At 37.1% G+C, this 19,951-nt stretch overlaps 1 long non-coding RNA gene across 1 annotated transcript in view; it reads right to left on the bottom strand.

Moving 5' to 3' along the window:
* LOC124378198 overlaps positions 1–19,951 on the bottom strand; it is a 35,023-nt gene that overhangs the window by 12,145 nt on the left and 2,927 nt on the right. Inside the window, exon 2 of the long non-coding RNA XR_006924175.1 lies at positions 309–512. This is a non-coding gene — a long non-coding RNA (uncharacterized LOC124378198). The remainder of the gene's footprint in view (positions 1–308; positions 513–19,951) is intronic.

The following is a 19,951-nucleotide window of genomic DNA, read 5'->3' as shown; positions in this document are numbered from 1 at the left end:
TTCAATAAAAATAAAGTCGAACATTTGTACATTTAAGTATTTGCTAGGTCAAAGTCTTTCGTTAATTCTTCAAGAATCTTCAGACCGTTAACAAAAGAAACAAAAACCACTACATAATGAAATGTTTATATTTTAACTATAGCAAATAGCAATAAAAAGTAAAAAAATAAAAAAATTGCTGGCCGTTATGGAAAACCCCCCACTTTCTCCTGTCTGCTCAAGGAAAGGCAATAGAAAAATAAATAAATGAAAATTATCTTTTTTCGAGGAAAAAAAAGGCTGTTTTTCAGCATGTAAATGTCACATACTTGAGAAGGATTCCGGGCGAATCGAGAACCTTAATCTCCTCCCGTGAAGCTTCTTAATATCGGCGGATATTTCGACTCGCCTGCGCCGCTGTAACGCGCCTCGCTGTTCTGCTCGGATGTGAAGGTCAAGCTCGGCTAAGTGGCCGTGTCCGGAATCGTTCGGCATGCAAGAGAGCGGGAAGTCCGTGCTGTGATCATCTTCGGCTGCAAATAAAGAAAACGACCCCCTGAAGACCAGGACACACACACAGCACGCTGCTTGTTTTATAGACAGGCTAAAGTTAACAGCAGCCATTTTCTTCTTTAGACACAACATGTTTCATGGATGTAGACACTTGGTTAGTTGTTAGACTGCGTATGACCTCTACGATCAAACTAAAAACCAAATGAACTGCCCCGTGTTTAGTGTTTGTTTGGGTTCAGGTTTTGGGTGTATAAAGCTGCAAGCTTGATGATTGAGTTAGTTATAAGGCATTGCTACTAACGTACGTACGCTGTGTCAGTGAAAGCACAACATTTACCTCAGACATGTTTGACATGATGTTAAACTCTGTCATTTTGAAAAAATAACAACAAAGGCCTTAAAATGTTTTCCTCTGTGAATTAAGTAAAAATATTAGATGAGTCTATTATATCTGTTCCCTTTGTAGCAAAAAAAACTCTGAGTCAGAGGGTAAACTTACTTGCTTTAGGAACAACTGCCCCGATTGTTTTCATTTCTTCTATCTTAAGTCCAGTAAATAACCCAAAATGGTACAAAAAAGTTATGGTACAAAGGTAAGCAATAAACTGCCATAGATGCCTTTTTTATTTTTAGATAAGAAGTAACTGCTTAACAACTTCCAGATGTTCTGCAGCAGCGGAAGTAAATTTAAACGCTGACGCCAACAATTCTTCCAGGTTCCACAACTTTTGTTAAGTATCTACAAACCCTCTGTCTGTATAAAAGCACTGTTGGAACAGATTGTGTTTTTTACTACACCCTCTTAAGCAATATTTAGACAATGCTGTACTGCTCATTGTGGCAAAAAAATTTATGTATTAATTGTGTAGAAAATACAGATATTCAAATGTTATTTTATCATTATCTTTTTTGTTTCTCATTTTCAGCCACTTTGTAAAAAAAAAAAAGATTTTGTTGATAATAAATTAGAAGATAAATGTATCCGTATTTTTTTTCCCAGCTACTTTGGTTAGTAAAAATTATAAATGAAATAAATGACAAAGTTCAAAATTCACACTTCAAAAAAATTTAAATAAGCATGTATTCTAATACCAACAACATCAATAATAATAATAATAATAATAACAATAATAATAATAATAAAATTAAAACTTTTTTTTATTAATCTAAATTAATTAAAATTTAAATTATATAAAATACAACAGTATTTAAAAAAATATAGAAATATATATTTTTAATTTTTAGATATATAACTTTTATCCCGAAGCAGTAAAAAATAAATAAAAAATTATAATTAAAAAATCGGTTTGACATCAGCCATTTTTTACATACTTTTTTTTCTCTGAAAATGTCCAAATATTCTTCAAAACAAAAAGTGTGAAAGAGCTAAGAATGCAACTGGCTCACAGTATCCTGACACCAAAATTTACACCAAGAGGGGGGAAAGAGGTGCTCAATTTCCTTTAAAAATGGCCAGCACCCAAATAGCTAAGCTCTCCAAATGCTGTAGCCATAAATCAGGGTACATATGTACACACACTTGTCGCTAAACAAATTGATTACATTTAATTAAGGCCATTAGAAGACGGAGGGAAGGCCTTGATTAATAACCTCTTACAAGAAGAATATGGCTATTATGTCCACTGTTATTAGTGGAGCCTTTAGGAAACCTGATGGCTCTATAGATGTGGCTTGCCAAGAAGTGTTGCCTCAGTGGACTATCGATAAAAACAATCGTGTGTGTACGAGGTGGTCTCAAAATGGTTTTAAAAAAAACTAGTGCTATTCTGAGCGCGTGAGTTACCATGTCTGCGATTTCAAAATGATCTGCAAGTTAGAACAAAGTGTAAACGTGAAATTCTGTGTGAAACTGGGCAAATCTGTGTTTTGACATGACATACGGTGATGCTGCACTGAGTAGTTTAAGGCGTTTCAAGCGGCACATGAGCCGAAGAGCAGAAGAACATCACTGGAAGACGCCAAGAGATCAAGAAGACGAGCTCAACCCCTGAAAATGTCTTTCAGCAACTTGTGCATAATGATCATAGGAGAACGATTATATATACACAAAAAGTAACAGCTGACCGGTTAACACCAGGTTGGAGGCACACAAGTATATGCCTTTGGATGTCGTTCATTCATCGACTCAGTGTAGGAATCAATTAATCTTTTGTTCATAATCAAGATTTGCTCATCTGAAGATTTGCAGGTCCGTGTAGAAACTGGTGAGGCTTTCAAGACTCACACTCACTCCTTTTGTAAGAGTCTATTATTCAAGGCATTCCCCGTTCTCGTAAAGCCCTTAACTGCACAGAATCGAATTCTGTTCTATCGCCTCGTAGTTATTTTTTGATCTGGAACCCAAATGTCTTCAGTGTCTAGCAAAAACTCCAATACCTTCAGAAAGGACTGGATATAAAATATATCTCTGCAATAAGATGCAGCGATATTGAGGATAATAAACCCGGAAACACTTCTCACTTATTTGCAGGATAAGCTGTATAGCAGGCTTCCAAGAGATTACAAAGCCCTCAGTAACAGAAGATGGATTGCACTCTAAACCTCCGTATGTTGCTCATTAAAGGTGAAGGTTCTTCAGTGGGGACCCCCCCACAGGACACAGGACTAACTGGGACACAACCCTTTTCCTTCTCGGTTTTTCCTCTCGGCTCGGTGAAACCCTGCACTGGTTGGACGTGAACATACACATTAGCGTAAAGAACAATAGCAGATAAACAGTGGAGGGGAAAGTAATGAGTCTGGAATCAACAAAGCGCACAAACAAAACCCTTAACAGATGGACAGCATCGAGAAACAGCTGCCAAGGTAACCAAGTGCGCAGTGAGCGAGGAGTCAGGGTGAAGGAAACTAAATTTGACTCCACTTCATGAAATTAAATAATTACCAACCCTGGGGTAATAACAAATTACAAAAAAAAGAAATTAAAACCTCAAGAATATCAAGGAAAAAAACTGAGGAAAAAAACCTAAAAGAGACACCAAAAAAGATGCTAAATATATAAATATATATAAATATAAAAAGTCACATCTAAAAAAAAAACCCTGAGAAAAAAAGAAATAAATTAAGCCTAAAAAAAGCTAACAAAATATTAAAATAAATAAAATTCACGATTAAAAAAATAAAATAAACAATAAGTAAATTAATAAATAAAACGATACAAACTTTCCAAAACAGAAGGAATTGCAAAAACCAAAAAAGTATTAAAAAAGCAACAACAAATTTCTTTTTTACCTCATGCATATTGAAATAAAAATATATATTTTTAAAAGATATCAAGTGAAATACAAATTTCAGGAAAAAGAAATAAAGAAATAAATAAGACTTAGACTTTGCTGTATATAATCGTAATAATAAAAAAGGTTGGAAAAAAAAAAAAGAATTTAACCTCAGGACACCAAAGAAAAGACAAATTTGAAGAATATATATATAAAAAAAATATTACAAAAGAAAGAATATTAAGAAATAATTTTACCTAAAAACAAGCTTAAAAAAGATTCCAAAGCTTTCTAAAATAAATAAACAAAAATAATGAAATAAATAAATAAAAACATTCACAAGACAAAGAAATGGTAGAGGGGGAAAAAAGCAAAAAATAAAAAATAGATTGACCTCAAGCATATTATCCGAAGATAATAAGAAAAAAAAAAAAAAAATCAGGAAATACAAATAAATAAATAAAAAATGATAAAAACCTCCAAAACAAAAACATTACACCACAGAAGGGGGGAAAAAACAAGTTTACAACGTAAAGAAAGGAAAGAAAAGCATTAACATATGTAAATAATTTGCAAAAAAAAGGAAACAGAATGTAACCCAGGTCAATGTCAGGGAACCAAAATGAATGATTCATTTATACAAGATATGGACTAGGGCTTTTTCCAGCCAGATGCTGTTCTTCCTCAAAAGGTGGAGGCCTTGGCTGCAGTAGTATTACATTTTCCATTCACCCAAACCTGTTCCACAGCATGAAATACCCCTGTGCACAAAGATCTGTTAAACAATGGGTTGGAGTGGAAGATCTACTATAGAGCTACGACCCTATTTAATACCTCTGGGATGAATTGGAATGCTGACTGCACCCCCAGGCTTCCTCACCTCACCCCATGTACCTGAATGGGCACAAAACTCCACAATCACCCTCCAAAAGAAAAAGAAGATGTGGAACTTCTTCCCAGAAGAATGGAGATATTATAACACCAAAATGGGGACTAAATGTGAAATGAGAAGTTCTAAATTGAATCAAATGAAACTATAATCATACAAAACTTCACACTCCTGAAATGAAGGAAATGTTCAGATTTGGTATATAATATCAATTTCCCAGACTGCGTATTGAGATCAGAACCACCGTAAGAACAGGAAGGAGAACGCACAGCCTGAATCTTGCACTTCAACAGTGTGAAATTGCAACCTTGCACATTGTCCATTGCCAATTGGAGAAGAGAGCTGTCAAAAGCGTACAGATATCATGTTTATAATAGCAATTTTAACAAAGCAGCGTTAATTAATATTAATATTAATGCAGCCATATGAATATTAATGAGATGCCCAGGTTCATTAAATGAAATGTTTATTATCAGACACAACATCCTGGACTTTCACTCATAATGTTCTAAATCATTATTGCAACGAGAAACAGGAGGAAGTCGGCGAGTGTACGAGCGCCTCGTTAATTTTCATCCTGCCTTGTTAAATATTAATGACGTACACACACACACACACACACATACATACACACACACACACACACACACACACACACACACACACACAATCTCTTCGGTATAAACACAACCCGGATATAAACCCGCTGATTTACACCTCTCACTCATCCTCAAGCAGATTTTGTTTAATTTCCTTAGCAGAAAAAAAAACTTGAAGATGAGAGTCAAAACAGTTTTTAACAATCGGCAAAGAAAATGTAAAAAAAAAAAAAAAAATGCATTATATAACGATGAGAAATGAAAAGTTCCTTCGTCCTTGTGCAAGAAAGAAAATGGGACTTTTGTCTCTAGTGAAGGGAGACATGCTGGAACGTAATGTGCTCTCTGTTTTGGAGTAAGTCACATGACTAAATGGCACCCCATAAATAAATAAATATAAATCAATAAGATGATGATAGATAGATAGATAGATAGATAGATAGATAGATAGATAGATAGATAGATAGATAGATAGATAGATAGATAGATAGATAGATAGGCAAACAAATACATGAATAAATAAACAAAGAAACTGTAGAAAATCTATTAAACAAGCGAAGACAAACAAACAAACAAACAAACAAATAAATAGAGGAATATAAATTCCTCTTAAACAAACCAGAGAACACAAAAATCTAATAAAAATTGATAAATAAATACATAAAGATAGATAGAAAGACAGATAGACAAACACACAAAGACAGTATGAAAGAAAATTGATTAAATGAGTAAAGCCAAATAAAGACATGTATGAGGACAGTGTGACAGCAGTGTGTAAATGTGCAGTAGGAACGGCAGACTGGTTCAAGGTGAAGGTTAGACTGCATCAAGGATCGGCTTTGAGTCCTTTCCTGTTTGCGGTGGTGATGGACAGGTTGACAGACAGGGTCAGACAGAAGTCTCCGTGGACTATGATATTTGCAGATTATATAGTTATTTGTGGTGAGAGTAGGGAGCAGGTTGAGAATGGTTTGGACATGTTCAGCGGAGGGACATGGGGTATATCGGTAGGAGAATGCTGAGGATGGAAGGAGGAAAAGAGGAAGACCAATGAGGAGGTTTATGGATGTGGTGAGGAAAGACATGCAGGTAGTTGGGTTGAAAAAGGCAGATGTGGAGGACAGGGGGGTATGGAGACGGATGATCCGCTGTGGCGCCCCCTAATGGGAGAAGCCGAAAAAAGATGATAATTTCATGCTACTACCAATACTGACAATAATAATAATAATAATAATAATAATAATACTAGTCTATAATATAACTCTTATGTAATTTGCATTTTAATGCTTTACTATTATTTATTTTATTTTATTTTATTGTATTTTTTTAGTTAGATGCAGTTGGCAGGCTGCAATATAGGCACATTAGGCACTAAGCCAACAAGCTGGCTAATTAGCTAGCAGGACGATATGTAAGGTTGTGCTAGCTAACTATCTTGATGTTTTTAGCTCACTAACTTTATTTATTTATTATTTTTTATGGTTTGTGTGTTGCAAGAATTCTATTTGTTCAAAAACTGAGACCTTAAAAGCAAACAATCAAACTGTCAGAGGCTACTGGGTAATTAGCAAAGAAGTTTGAATGCTTTTGAGTGAGCTAAATTGACATTTCAACTGACCAAGAAGTTTGCAATTCTTTGGAAATGTGCAATCTTGCGTTACAGTAGTAGCGGGATCTTTGTTGAAGTTTCACACTTGCTTGCTGTTAGCGATAGATTTGTGTACACCTGACTTATCCTGTGGGTGCTTTTGTAGGGAACAGATTAAGTCGGTAAAACTGTTACAGGTCGACCCATTTTTCTGTCGAATTACAGGAGAGCCATTGCTCTGTTGCCCACTGACGAGGAGGCAGCCGGATAAAAAAAAAAATCGTTCAGTCAGCAGCGGCGCACAAAACGAATGCATGACGAAGGAGAAATCCAATTCCAGAAACATGAACACGGCCTTAATGCCGAAGCGCAGATGCACAGTGACTCAATATACAATCGTGTTTATGGATGAGACGCCACTGATGTCCTGAATAAACGTCTCAGTGTGTTCGGTTTTATTAGAACTGACACTCAGCGGGGAGGAGACGCCCACACACACTACATCAGCTTCTTACACAAACAAACAAACAAAAAAAGAAGAAGAAGAAGAAAAATCACCTACACTGAGAGAGAGGATGAAGGAATAAAACCACTTCGGTGTACAAACTAAAATAAAAGCTTGTTTAGTGAAGCACACAGATTTTAGAAAAGGGCGAAGGCTCGGGTGTCTTCGGAAAGGACAAATAGCTATATTCGATCACAATTCCAGTGTTCTGCATTTAAAAGCAATATTTTTGACAGGAAAATTACTCATGTCCAAGAACAGACTTATGCAAAAAGATGGGAAAAATGTGTGTTAAAGAACAGAAAGAACAGGGACAACAGAAGGTGGGACCATATAGGGACAGGGATGACTTTGGGACAAAGAGACTTTGGTGATAAGAAACTGTAGGTTTAAAAGCCAAACCAACTGACCCAAGGTCAAATGGAAAGGGTTAGGAGATGTGGCTGATCCAGGAGGAACTCCAGGACCAGCAAATTCAATCAAATTCGTAAGGGCTAAATAATTACGTAGCTAACAATTTAATTACGTAGCTAATAATTAAGTAGCTACATAATAAAACGGAACTTATTTGAAAGCGCTCTCCGAAGTGCATACACTTTAAAAAGCATTTTTGATTCGCAGTGTGGATGAAGGCTTTCGAAAAGCGATTTTTAGCCATCGCTAAATTAAATTAATTTCGAAATGATGCAGTTCGAAAAAAATGCATCAGCGTGAAAGAACGACTTTTGTGGAACGATTGAAAGCGAAAGTGTGGAGCATTTTTTGGATGAAAACACAATTTTCTAAATGTATCCAGATTAGTGTAGATGTAGCCTATGGGACTAAGGACAAACAATTATAAGTGGGGGGGATGTTTGGGCACAATGAAGGATTCAGGGTTAAGGAACTTAGAGATACAGGACCAGGTTTTGTGACTTTTGGAATTTGGACAGGACTTTATAAATCAGGGTTTAAGGTTAAAGGACAAGAGACTTCAATTCATTTGTATACCATTTTTAACAATGGACTTTGTCCCAAAAAGAGAAAGTTAAATATTATTGTAAATTGTAAATGTCCCCCAAATGAAAGAGCCAGTGGTGACTGTGGCACCGTAAAACACCCCTGAGATGGCATGAGGAAGAAACCTTCAGACACTCAAAGGGGAGCCACCAAATGCCCATTCATTACTTACATTACATTACAGACTTGAAGTAACAACCAGGCTCAAGGAAATTTGGTTTTAGTCTATACTAAAGGAGTCATAGCTGGGGTACATAAGGGACTGGTGTCTACTGTATGTACTAAACCAGGAGTCCCAACGTTTTTGTGCCACGGACCTAAATACGGATCCAAATAAAATAATAAACGTAAATCCACAGTGTTGTTTTTTGTTCATTTTGCTAGCTTGGGGGTTTGAATTTAGCGGTAATGTATTATGTGTTACCTAGACAGATGTGGCGGAGAGAATCCGGTCATTTTCCAAAATAAAACATTGTTCAGAATCAGATAATAAATAAAACAGAAATAATGTAAGTTATGTATTCTTTCTGTGCGCCTCTGGTACCAACTGACCCACGGACTGGTGCCCGGGGGTTGGGGACCACTGTACTAAACTATTGGAAACCAGACAAAATGGTAAGGGAGGGACTTTGGCTTTGAAAATGGACAAAGTTCTCAGAATTATGGAAACTCATGCTGGAAACTTGGGGGTTGAGGACATGTGTCAAGGGTTAGTAAGCAGACTAAATGAGGTGAAGTCTAGAAAATGGTGAGAGGGACCATGGGCCTTACATTTAACAGTATTTATCATTTGGATTTGTAGATTTGCAGGGGATAATGGAGCGATAGAAGTAATTTAAAGTGCTAAAATGGATTGTTGGTAGGAGTTGTTCGGTTGACAAGAAACTAAAAAATAAATATCACTGGGAGCTTAGAAATTCAAGGCTAAAGGAACACTTGTAGGAGATTCGAGACTAAGACTATGAGCCTAAGGCTAAAAGAAAGTGAATTCCAAGTTACTCAGAAGAAGGATAAGAGACCTCAGGTTATAGAAAATGGGTAAGAAGGTAAGAAAATTTAGGCCTTAGGAAAAACAAGCTTAATGACTCCCATCTTTTTAAATTTGCAATCACGTTACTGAGAAATAATTAGCAAAAGAATGAAAGGCAATTTAACTCTGGATTGTACAGGGTATAAGGTCTTCTTTTAGCTTTGTTCTATTTGTAGGCTTGTGCTCTAAGGTTGGATCAGAAAGTAGATTTATTTTTTTTAACGTGCCATTCCCAGACGCGATTCTTTCAGGCTCTGTAACGGTCGCCGTTACAGCGTTCCCCTGTGAACAATGTAATGAGGAGAACCATAAATAAGGCATGCACACAGAAACGCTTAGACTGCACTTTGTTGGCACTGACAGCACTCTGCAATGTTCTGTTCCCTATCTAAGATGCCTATGACTAATTATTTATCGGCTGGCCTGATAAAAATTAATGAAGCGTCAGTGATGGATAAAGGGAGAGAGAGCGAGATGAAAAAGGTTGGATGTTTTGAAACATGCTGCGAGGCAAGAATTAACGAGATGTATATCGCACTGTGGGATGGGGTAAAAAAAAAATAAAAAATAACAAAGCAGAGTACTGAGAGTAGACAGGAGTAAAGAGAGAGAGAGAGAGAGAGAGAGAGAGAGAGAGAGAGAGATGTCTGTAGTTCTGATTTTGTTTCATCTCTTTGGGATTTGTGTTTCATGTTTGGAGCTGCAGATGGTCCAATAGATATGGTGTTCGTACACAGTTTAATACGACATCCACTTTAAAGATCATCATTAAGCCAGTTCTCTGGTTCTTGACTCTCTGACGTTGTTTCGCCGCGACGCATTCTGGCACCGTACAGCAGGCGATGGTACGATGTAGCGCGTTTAACGCGCAATTTAATTAGCGTTCAGCAGATGGGCTTGTTAACAGTGTACAAGCAAATAAAGGAGAGTAAACGCAGATATCCCGAGAAGCTAATGTTACCATATGGATCTATGGATAAATGGACAGGCAATATACAGGCATGGATGCTTTCTGTCTACCCTTTGGCCAATAAACCCTGTTTATTGGCCAAATTTGGGTGTGTTTGTCATGTTGTTATACAACTCTTAAATTTCATTCTTCATGGTCTTAAAAAGTCCTACATTTGTGAAACCTGCAGATAAACCCATTTGTTGATTCTGCCATGATATTGTTTTGGACACTTTACTGGTCACAGTTTTCAGGATCTTAAAGTCTGCAATTTGATGGAATTAAGGTTTGCTGGTTATCTGATCTATCAATTGAACATCCATGTTCTGTGAAAGCATGTGGTTCTTGTCCACATTTATTGATGACCAAACTCTGAAGAATTCTGAAAAGCAAGATCTGCTTTGACCTCATTAAGTCTATGGCTACGTCTACACTCATCCAGATACATTTGAAAACTGAGTTTTTCATCTAAAAACGCTTTGTTTCCAAAGTTCCATTTTCAAACGCTTTCCAAAAGTTGGTTATCCACACTGAATAAAACTGAAAAAATGCCATCTCAGTGGGGATGGAAGGCCAAAATGGAGAGAAATACAGACACTCCCCACCTCATGAACGAGTTGTGAGAGTGGTATCTCAGTGGTTAAGGCGCTGGGTTACTGATCGGAAGGTCGGGGGTTCAAGCCGCGGTGTCGCCAAGCTGCCACTCTTGGGCCCTTGAGCAAGGCCTTTAACACTTTTTGCTCCAGGGGGCGCCGTATCATGGCTGACCTTCGCTCTGACCCCAGGTTCTAAACAAGCTGGGATATGTGAATAACGAATTTCACTGTGCTGTAATGTATATGTGACAAATAAAGGCTATAAAAAAAAAATTAAAAAAAGAGTTACGTTCCGAACGACCCTTCGTACCCCGAATTTGTTCGTAAGTTGTTACTGTGTTCGTTATTGACTACTCTTCTAATGATGTAAGAGCTATAAATACTATCAAATAAACAATCAAATATACTAAAACAAATTGAAATAATCGCAATACTGTACACAATATTTTGTATTCACATCACGTAGATTTGTTGCGTTCGAGGACTAGCTAGCAAAAGTATGGCGAAAGTTCGTAAAGTGAATGTTCGTAAAAGTGGGGACCGTCTGTATATGTGGTTTTTCAAACAAGAAATGTATTAGTGTGGACATGGCCGTAATTCTTCATTGTTTAGAATCAAAGTGTGTTTGGGTTGCTTTATCATTTATGTAATTTTAGTTTAACTTGAAATTCCAGTGCTTGTAAATTTTTCTACCTCAACAACCCTCTTAGGTTCTTTTGGTTGTCCCACTAGAGGGAAGTCTTTACAGTGGCCAGAGTATAAAGAAATCTCTGTTTTACTTGTAATTTTCAATTCATTCGTTCATCTTTAGTAAACAGTTTATCTTGGGTCATGGTGGATTCAGAGGCGATGGGATTGTCATGGTTTCTAGGATAATTAAAAGTTATTAGCTTCCATAATGTGTTCTACTTTTAGCCTTTTAGTCATGGATGTGTCTAAGAACTGAAAGCCTGAAGGTTCTATTTGGAAATTGGAGAACCTGTGAGAAAGTAAGCCTTCTAAAAGCATGATAGAACATATTAACATGATGGAACAAAAGAGCAGGTGGCTGCTAAATATTCAAAAGTTTGATGAAAACAAAATTGAACCACTGAACACCTTGTGGAAATCAAACTGCACTGATTATTTGGTCAAAACCATCTCTATGATGTATTTTTTTATCCCTAATGTGCACAGAAAGTACCAGATTTTTCCATTTTTTACTTGATTCATCTTAGGACATTTTTGTCCCGCCATGACTCATGATAAATTGACAAATGGACCAAGGATTGGTCTACTCAATTCTTAAACCACATCAAGATAAATTTGGGAATTTGTCCTGTGTAGATGTTCTACAAAAAGTTTCAGGGGTGTCAATTTATTCTTAAGTCATTTTTCGAAGTGCGTTAACAAAAGAAAGACATGACCCGGTCTAAACATATTCATGTCTCTCCAGTGCACTTATTGATGGACCACTTAGCTTTTTACTACAATCCCATGCTACTGTTTGCTATTAGTGCACGCACATAATTCACAATTAACATTAGCGATACGCTCCTTATGGACTAGCCATGCTAATAATTCTAGATAACCGAGAAGAAGGGTGGGGATCGATAGCGCAAATGGATTCATTGTAATTTGGGACGAGTGCGTGATTTATAATTTGCGTGTCATGCTAGAGTCCTTAAATATTGCACTGCAGCGATCTCTGGTTGTTTAACAGACTTTCCACCAAATATATCCAGCCGTACGCGGAGAATAAATGAAACGTGACTCATTGGTTTTGTGTTGGAACATTAAAAGGCTGTTCGGAGAGATCAAGAGCGAGGGAGAGAGCAAGAGAGAGAGAGAGAGATAGAGAGCGAAAAAGAGAGAACAGATTGATTTCTGTACATCAGCAATAGAGGGAAAAATGGCTTTGAGCCACACAGCAGTGCAAACAGAGCCGCTGCTCGCTCACTCACTAAGAAAAAAGAGAAAGGAGTACAAACTGACACTTTATCTAATTACTCATGACATCAAGTGCACATGTAGAGCGCATTGTTTATTATAGAAAGGGGGAAAACACTCCAGCATTGAACCGTAGCCGCTTCTGATTAAGCGAAAGAAAAGAAAGCGAGGGAAAATAAAAAAAAGAGCTGCTTAAGCACCACACATTGCTGAACAGAGGAATCCTCAGGACCACGGCAACAAAGTCAACAGATACACAGGGAAAGATTAGACGCAGCGACTGGGCAGATATCCCATCCCACCTGGCAACCAGGACACAAACGTTCCTTGCATTGCATTTCATTCGTTCCACCCCCCCAAGATATTTGATCAGGGGAGAGCCAGACCTCTATGTAAAGTCTTCTCTAGCACAAACCAAAGATTCTCAATCGGGTTAAGTGGTGGCCAATCCATTTGCGGAAAGGATGTCTCATGCTTCCTGAACCACTTTTTCACAATCTGAGCTTGATAAATCCTGACACTGTCATCTCAGAAATATGCTCGTGCCATCCGGTAACCTTTTGGTATATTCAGCTATTCAACTGACTGCATTTGTTTTAAGTACATAATGATGCTGAAATGAGACCTGACCAATTGAAGCAACCGCAGATCAAAACACTGCCCCCACAGGATTATATAATATACAATGCTTACGAAGGCATAATGGTTTCATCATTTCACCATCTTACTCTGATGTGCTCATCACTCTGGAGTGCTTTTTTTTTGCAAATCAAAGCCTTTTTTTCGAATTTGCTTCACTGACAAGTGTTTTTAGGGGAACACGGGGTTTAGTCCCAATTCTTTTAAGTTCTCTTCACATTTTTCATGTGGAAATGCTCTTAAAATTACTATGAACATACCTGTGAGTTTTTGTTATTTTTTTATTCATTCATAGTATTTTTCTTTTTACAATTTAATTTTATTTAATGTTGAAGTGATCTCTGATCGTGTTCAATACAATAATTTATTAATTTTTTTTCCCGATCACATTCCTTCTTCGAGGTTTTAATACGGTATTGGACAGTTTTTAACCAAATTTTAGTTTTTAACTATCTTCTTAGTTTTATCTTTTTGATGCAGGCTAATAATTTGACTGTTCTGAAAGAGTAACATCTTTTTTCACAAACACAGGATATGCCTTGGTTGTTTAAGAAATGAGAACTGCATCAGTTGGGGTGAAATGACTTGTTGCAGCTTATTGCATATTAATCGGCGAACCAATCCAATCATGTAAAAGCATATTAATGATTTGCTTAGTTAATCCCATATGCATATATAATTGTATATAATGTTTAAATTTTATATATATATATATATATATATATATATATATATATATATATATATATATATATATATATATATTTTTTTTCCTTTTTATTCATTTATTAAAAAAAAATCAAATAATAGTGCAATATTTATATATTTATAGTTTTTTTTTTTTTTTTTTACTGAAACCTCTTTCATTTCCATTTATTTTTAAATATACAAAGTGAAGCAAAAAATAAAGAAAATCTCTTTGCGCTAAAGCAGTGTTTTGCTAAATCGTTCATAATTGAATTTAAACACCATCATTTGTAATAAAAATGCCAAAATCAAAATCATAGGAATTTCCCAGCATGCATGTTTAACAGAAAGAAATAATTATGAAACAAACAAATAAATAAAGTGAATCTCGAGGTCAGTGTGAGCTACTGAAATAAAAGTGATTCTCATCAGGACACTTTAAATCGATCAGTGCTGAGCCGGATCCATAAATCTCCTGCTTGTATTGATTTACAATCTAAAGCGTCGGCTTGGTAACGGTTGCTAAGTAGACATACTGCGACGTACAGATGTGTCAGGAGGACACCGGTGCTACTTCCTGTTTCCCGCTGTTGGCTTAGCCACAGTACATGTTTAAACGTCAATCACGTGTCTTGTTCTGTTGATTAAATAATAAAAAAAAAGACATCAAATGCAGCAAGATTGGGGCATTTCTTCATACGTACGGCTAATCAATCCACATTTACTCTCCAGTCCTGATTCATGACCACCTGCTTAGCACTGTTTATCGACCTGCCGATTAAACTCCGCTCATTCTCCAACCTCTGTGTGCCTATTTACTACACAGGAAGAAAAAAAAAAAGCACACAAAACTATGCTAAGAAAAACATTTTCCACATTCCAGCAAAAACATTCAATTCTATTCCATATATTAAATAGAGAGTAATAGAGTATAGAGTAATAGTGTTTGTAACGTGATCTATAATAGCAACTATGGCTTGGCTAACATGTTAGCATTATACCCTTTAATTATATACCTTTTTGTTGCTGTTTACTAGCCGAGTTAGCAAATGCTAACAAGCTAACATGGAACCTTAAGTATTTATTTGTTTGTTTGGTTACAATTCAGTGAGGTGTTTATGATTTTTGAGGTAAAATTTTATCTCCTTGACATCAAAATTTCACCAGAACATCAAAAGGCGTGGTAGAATGCTAATTTTGGTACTTTACAAGGAGTCTAGTCATGTTTCTGAGGTAAAATATATGTTGAAATTCCCTGTTTGAGGGAAACCAAATATAGAGTATATATACACTATAAGGGAGTTGAATTTCATTCAACATTAAGTCCACATTTGCTGTAACCTCTATTCTTCTGGGAATATGTTCCACTAGATTGTGGAGTGTGCTTGTGGAGATTCATTTAACCACAAGGGTGTTAGTGAAGTCAGGTACGGTTGTAGGTGAGGAGGCCTGTGGTCTGGTCAGCCTTCCAATTCATCCCAAAGGTGTTTAGTAGGGTTGAGGTCGGCGCTCTAGAGCAGGAGATCCTTCACTCCAACCCATGTAAAATATATCTTATTAAAGCTGGCTTTGTGCACAGGGGAATCATCATGCGGGAACAGATTTTCTCCCAGGTCAAGTGAATGGATAATGTAATGCTACTGTTTCGGAAGACATCCAATACAATTTATGCCTCCTAATTTGAGCTAATATTTTGGTAAAGACCCGCATATGGCTGAAAGACTCAGATATCCTAATACCACAACCACATTAGGTGTCCCAGAAACATCTGGCTGGAAAAGTCAGGTGTCCCAATATTCCTGTGGTACAGATCTGGGTTAGTTTTATCTGCCGATTTTGCCTCAATTTGGTGCATGGGTCCGGCGGGAAACATAAATGAGTCGTCTGGTAATTTCATTAATTACCAATTGTGCGTCTCTTGTGGGATGAAATTTCTTCATTATGAGGTCAAGGGCAAGTCAAATGAAAGGAATAATTCATGAGGGGAAAGTCTCTCAGGCGACGATTCCGGGTTAAGCGTTTAAACGTTATTAAAAAATTGCCGGGTTACGAAGTCTTAATCGTCTGTCATAACGTTGTGCGTTTGTCATGGCTGTGGATAACTTTAAGACGTGCTCAGGTACTCACAGCAGGATATCTCTATTGCCGTAGCTTTAAAAATTAGCCTAGGATTAGCACTGCCAGTCAGGCTGTACAAATATTTCTCAAGAAATGTCTTTATTCCTTTATTAACCCATTTAACCTTAGTCTTAGCCTTTTACCTCTGAGATTGTTTTTATGAATGTTAACCTTGTTCTCTAAAAATAACTCAGACTAGATTAGCATTTTTCATAAAAATCAGCCAAAAAAATCTGTATTTGTGCTTACTAGCGGGGAAATCATGCTAACGTTGAACGGGAGATATTTATTTGTTTGTTTGTCACATTTCAGTAAAATCTTTATGATTTTGTCCGTCTTTCTGAGGTGAAGATTTGAGCTCTATGGCATAATGAGTTCATCGAAACAACAATAGGCATTTTTTGCATTAGATGCAGCTTGAAGAGATTAATTATGCTAACAACAAAAAATGCACTAATGAACACTTTAATGGATAGACAGGAATATCATTTTACCAGGCTAAAAATGACAACAGACAGGACATTTCTGTGAATCTGTTTTATAGAGCAGCATTTTTACAAATTGAGAGAGAAATTGTACCTCAGAAATCCATCCAGTCATGCTAGCACTTGTTAGCCATAGACAATGTTAGCGGGATGTACATGAGCTTTCTGTACACAAACTTATTTCCTTCTCACATTTTGTGCATGTAGGGAAAAGAATTGTTTCGACTTGTCCCAGATGTGTGTGTGTGTGTGTGTGTGTGTGTGTGTGTGTGTGTGTGTACACCAGTCCCGGGTGTAATAACAGTGATCTGTATGAGGAGCTTGTTGCATTACTCAGTCTGAGATTGTGTGTTCGATGAGGCTCTCCTAGGGGAGCTGGGATGCACCGGAGAACATGCGAGGAAAGAAAAACAGCCGAAATGAAAAGTGAAAAACCCATGCCGGAGCTCACACGCTTCCTCACATCTGAGCTGGAAATGTGGCACATGGATAACAAACAGATTGGTTTCTAGTTTCTCTACAGTCATGTCCTAGAAATTTCAGGGTAACCTCTAGAAAGTATTAACACCATTTTCTATATATCTGCTTTAAAAAGACTGACAGGCACAGAAGAACCAAGACCACAACCACTGTTCCCCAGCCTGAAAGTCACTAAGGAATATAGTTAGAACTCCTTCACCAAGACTGACAGGCACGGAGAAACAAAGGCCACACCATATTTGTTAAATCTGACAGGCACAAATTAACAAAGGCCACATCCTTTTCCCAAATATGAAAGTCACATATAAACAAAACCATGCTTTCTTTACTAAAACTAACACGATCACACACCTACTTTACTGAGACTGACAGGCACAGTGGAACAAAGGCCACAACCACTTTAAACCGGCAGGCACAAATGCAAAAGACCACACCTACTTTACTGAGACTGACAGGCACAGAGTAACAAAGGCTACAACTACTTTAAGCCTGGCAGGCACAGATGAAAAAGAGCACACCTACTTTACTAAGACTGACAGGCACAGAGGAACAAAAGCCACACCTACTTTAAGCCTGGCAGGCACATAGGAAAAAGGCCACACCTACTTTACTGAGACTGACAGGCACAGAGGAACAAAAGCCATACCTACTTCAAGCCTGGCAGGCACATAGGAAAAAGGCCACATCTACTTTACTGAGACTGACAGGCACATAGAAACAAAGACCACACCTACATTAAGCCTGGCAGGCACAAAGGAACAAAGACTACACCTACTTTACTGAGACTGACAGGCACAGAGGAACAAAAGCCACACCTACTTTAAGCCTTGGAAGTCACATAGGTAAAAGGCTACACCTACTTTACTGAGACTGACAGGCACAGAGGAACTAAGACTACACCTACTTTAAGCCTGGTAGGCACAGAGGAACAAAGACTACAGCTAATTTACTGAGACTGACAGGTACAGAGGAACAAAAACCACACCTACTTTAAACCTGGCAGGCACAGAGGTAAAAGGCCACACCTACTTTACTGAGACTGACAGGCACAGAGAACAAAAGCCCCACCTACTTTAAGCCTGGCAGGCACATAGGAAAAAGGCTACACCTATCTTACTGAGACTGACAGGCACAGAGGAACAAAAGCCCCACCTACTTTAAGCCTGGCAGGCACATAGGAAAAAGGATACACCTATCTTACTGAGACTGACAGGCACAGAGGAACAAAAGCCCCACCTACTTTAAGCCTGGCAGGCACATAGGAAAAAGGATACACCTATCTTACTGAGACTGACAGGCACAGAGGAACAATGACTACATTGTCTTTACTGAGACTGACAGGCACAGAGGAAGAATGACTACATTATCTTCACTGAGACTGACAGGCACTTAGGATAATAAACCACACCTACTTCACTAAGACTGACAGGCACAGAGGAACAAGGGCCACAACTACTTTATCAACATTGACAGTCACAAAGGACCAAAAGCAACACCTACTTAATGTAATCTGACAAAGAGGAACAAAGGTACATTGTCTTTAATAAGACTAACAGAAACAAAGGAACAAAGGCTACAAGTCTTTGTTTTCCCCAAAAAATGAAAGTCACATATTAACAAAAGCGTCATCTCTTTTTCTACAAAAAATACTACAAGTAATACTACAAATAATTTTTGTACCATATCTATATATATATATATATATATATATATATATATATATATATATATATATATATATATATATATATATATACTTTTTTTACATAGTGTATATATGGGAAATGTAAATATTTAAATACAAATGAAGGTAGGGAAATAAACAACTAGCTTACATTAGGAATAAAAAAATAATTTCTACTCGTATATTTTTTGCAGTTCTTGTATCTATCCAATTTGTCATCATTTAATTAAAAATGTATAAATACATCAATAAAAATTACACCATAAAAAGCTTAAACTGCTGTTGCCCCAACGTTGAATCATTCCAATGAATTTTTAAACAGGCATTATTTTTAGGAAGCATCAAATAAACGTCACAATCCATCATCCACTCTTGAGAAGCAACACACACCGAAGACAGAGTTATTAAATGCGAATCATTATTAAATGTCAGACGGCTGGATGTGCACCATCGAGAACTCGGAGATACTGGTGAATCTATACATTTTCACAAACATGCATTCTGAAGAGAATTAGATTAGTGGCAGACCGACGGCTGGAATTGAGTGCTCCAGTAATAACTTGATAAGCGAAAAAGAAAAATACACACCACCGAGCTCTTTAAGCCGATCTGCAAGTTTTATCAGCAGCTTTGAATCTCAGCGTTTACACAGAGCTTTACACACACTGCTACTTCTCCACACATTCTCCTCTACAGCACCAATGATACAGTGTTCAAAATTTCTGCACAGGGTGGAAGAGCTATCATTTACTAGCATTAAATACACACTTGATGTATAATTCACTGTATTCAAAATCACACCTGCTGCTGCAGCTACAGCTGAGAACATCACACCTGGCAGAGACTAGCATTAGATCACGCGAATTGGATTTTTACTTGGTAACGACGTCTAAAAAAGCCTACTTTTGAGATTCAATTTTGGATAAATTGTTTACATTTGGATAAATATAGCTTACATTTAGATTTATCACACTAACATTAGCAAAACTAGCTCTCTCACACACACACACACACACACACACACACACACACACACACACACACAC

This window comes from Silurus meridionalis, chromosome 24 (assembly GCF_014805685.1).
Source record: "Silurus meridionalis isolate SWU-2019-XX chromosome 24, ASM1480568v1, whole genome shotgun sequence".
Classification (NCBI taxonomy): Eukaryota; Metazoa; Chordata; class Actinopteri; order Siluriformes; family Siluridae; genus Silurus; species Silurus meridionalis.
Note: the sequence above shows the minus strand (reverse complement) of the source record. Positions and strands in the feature narration are given on the sequence as shown.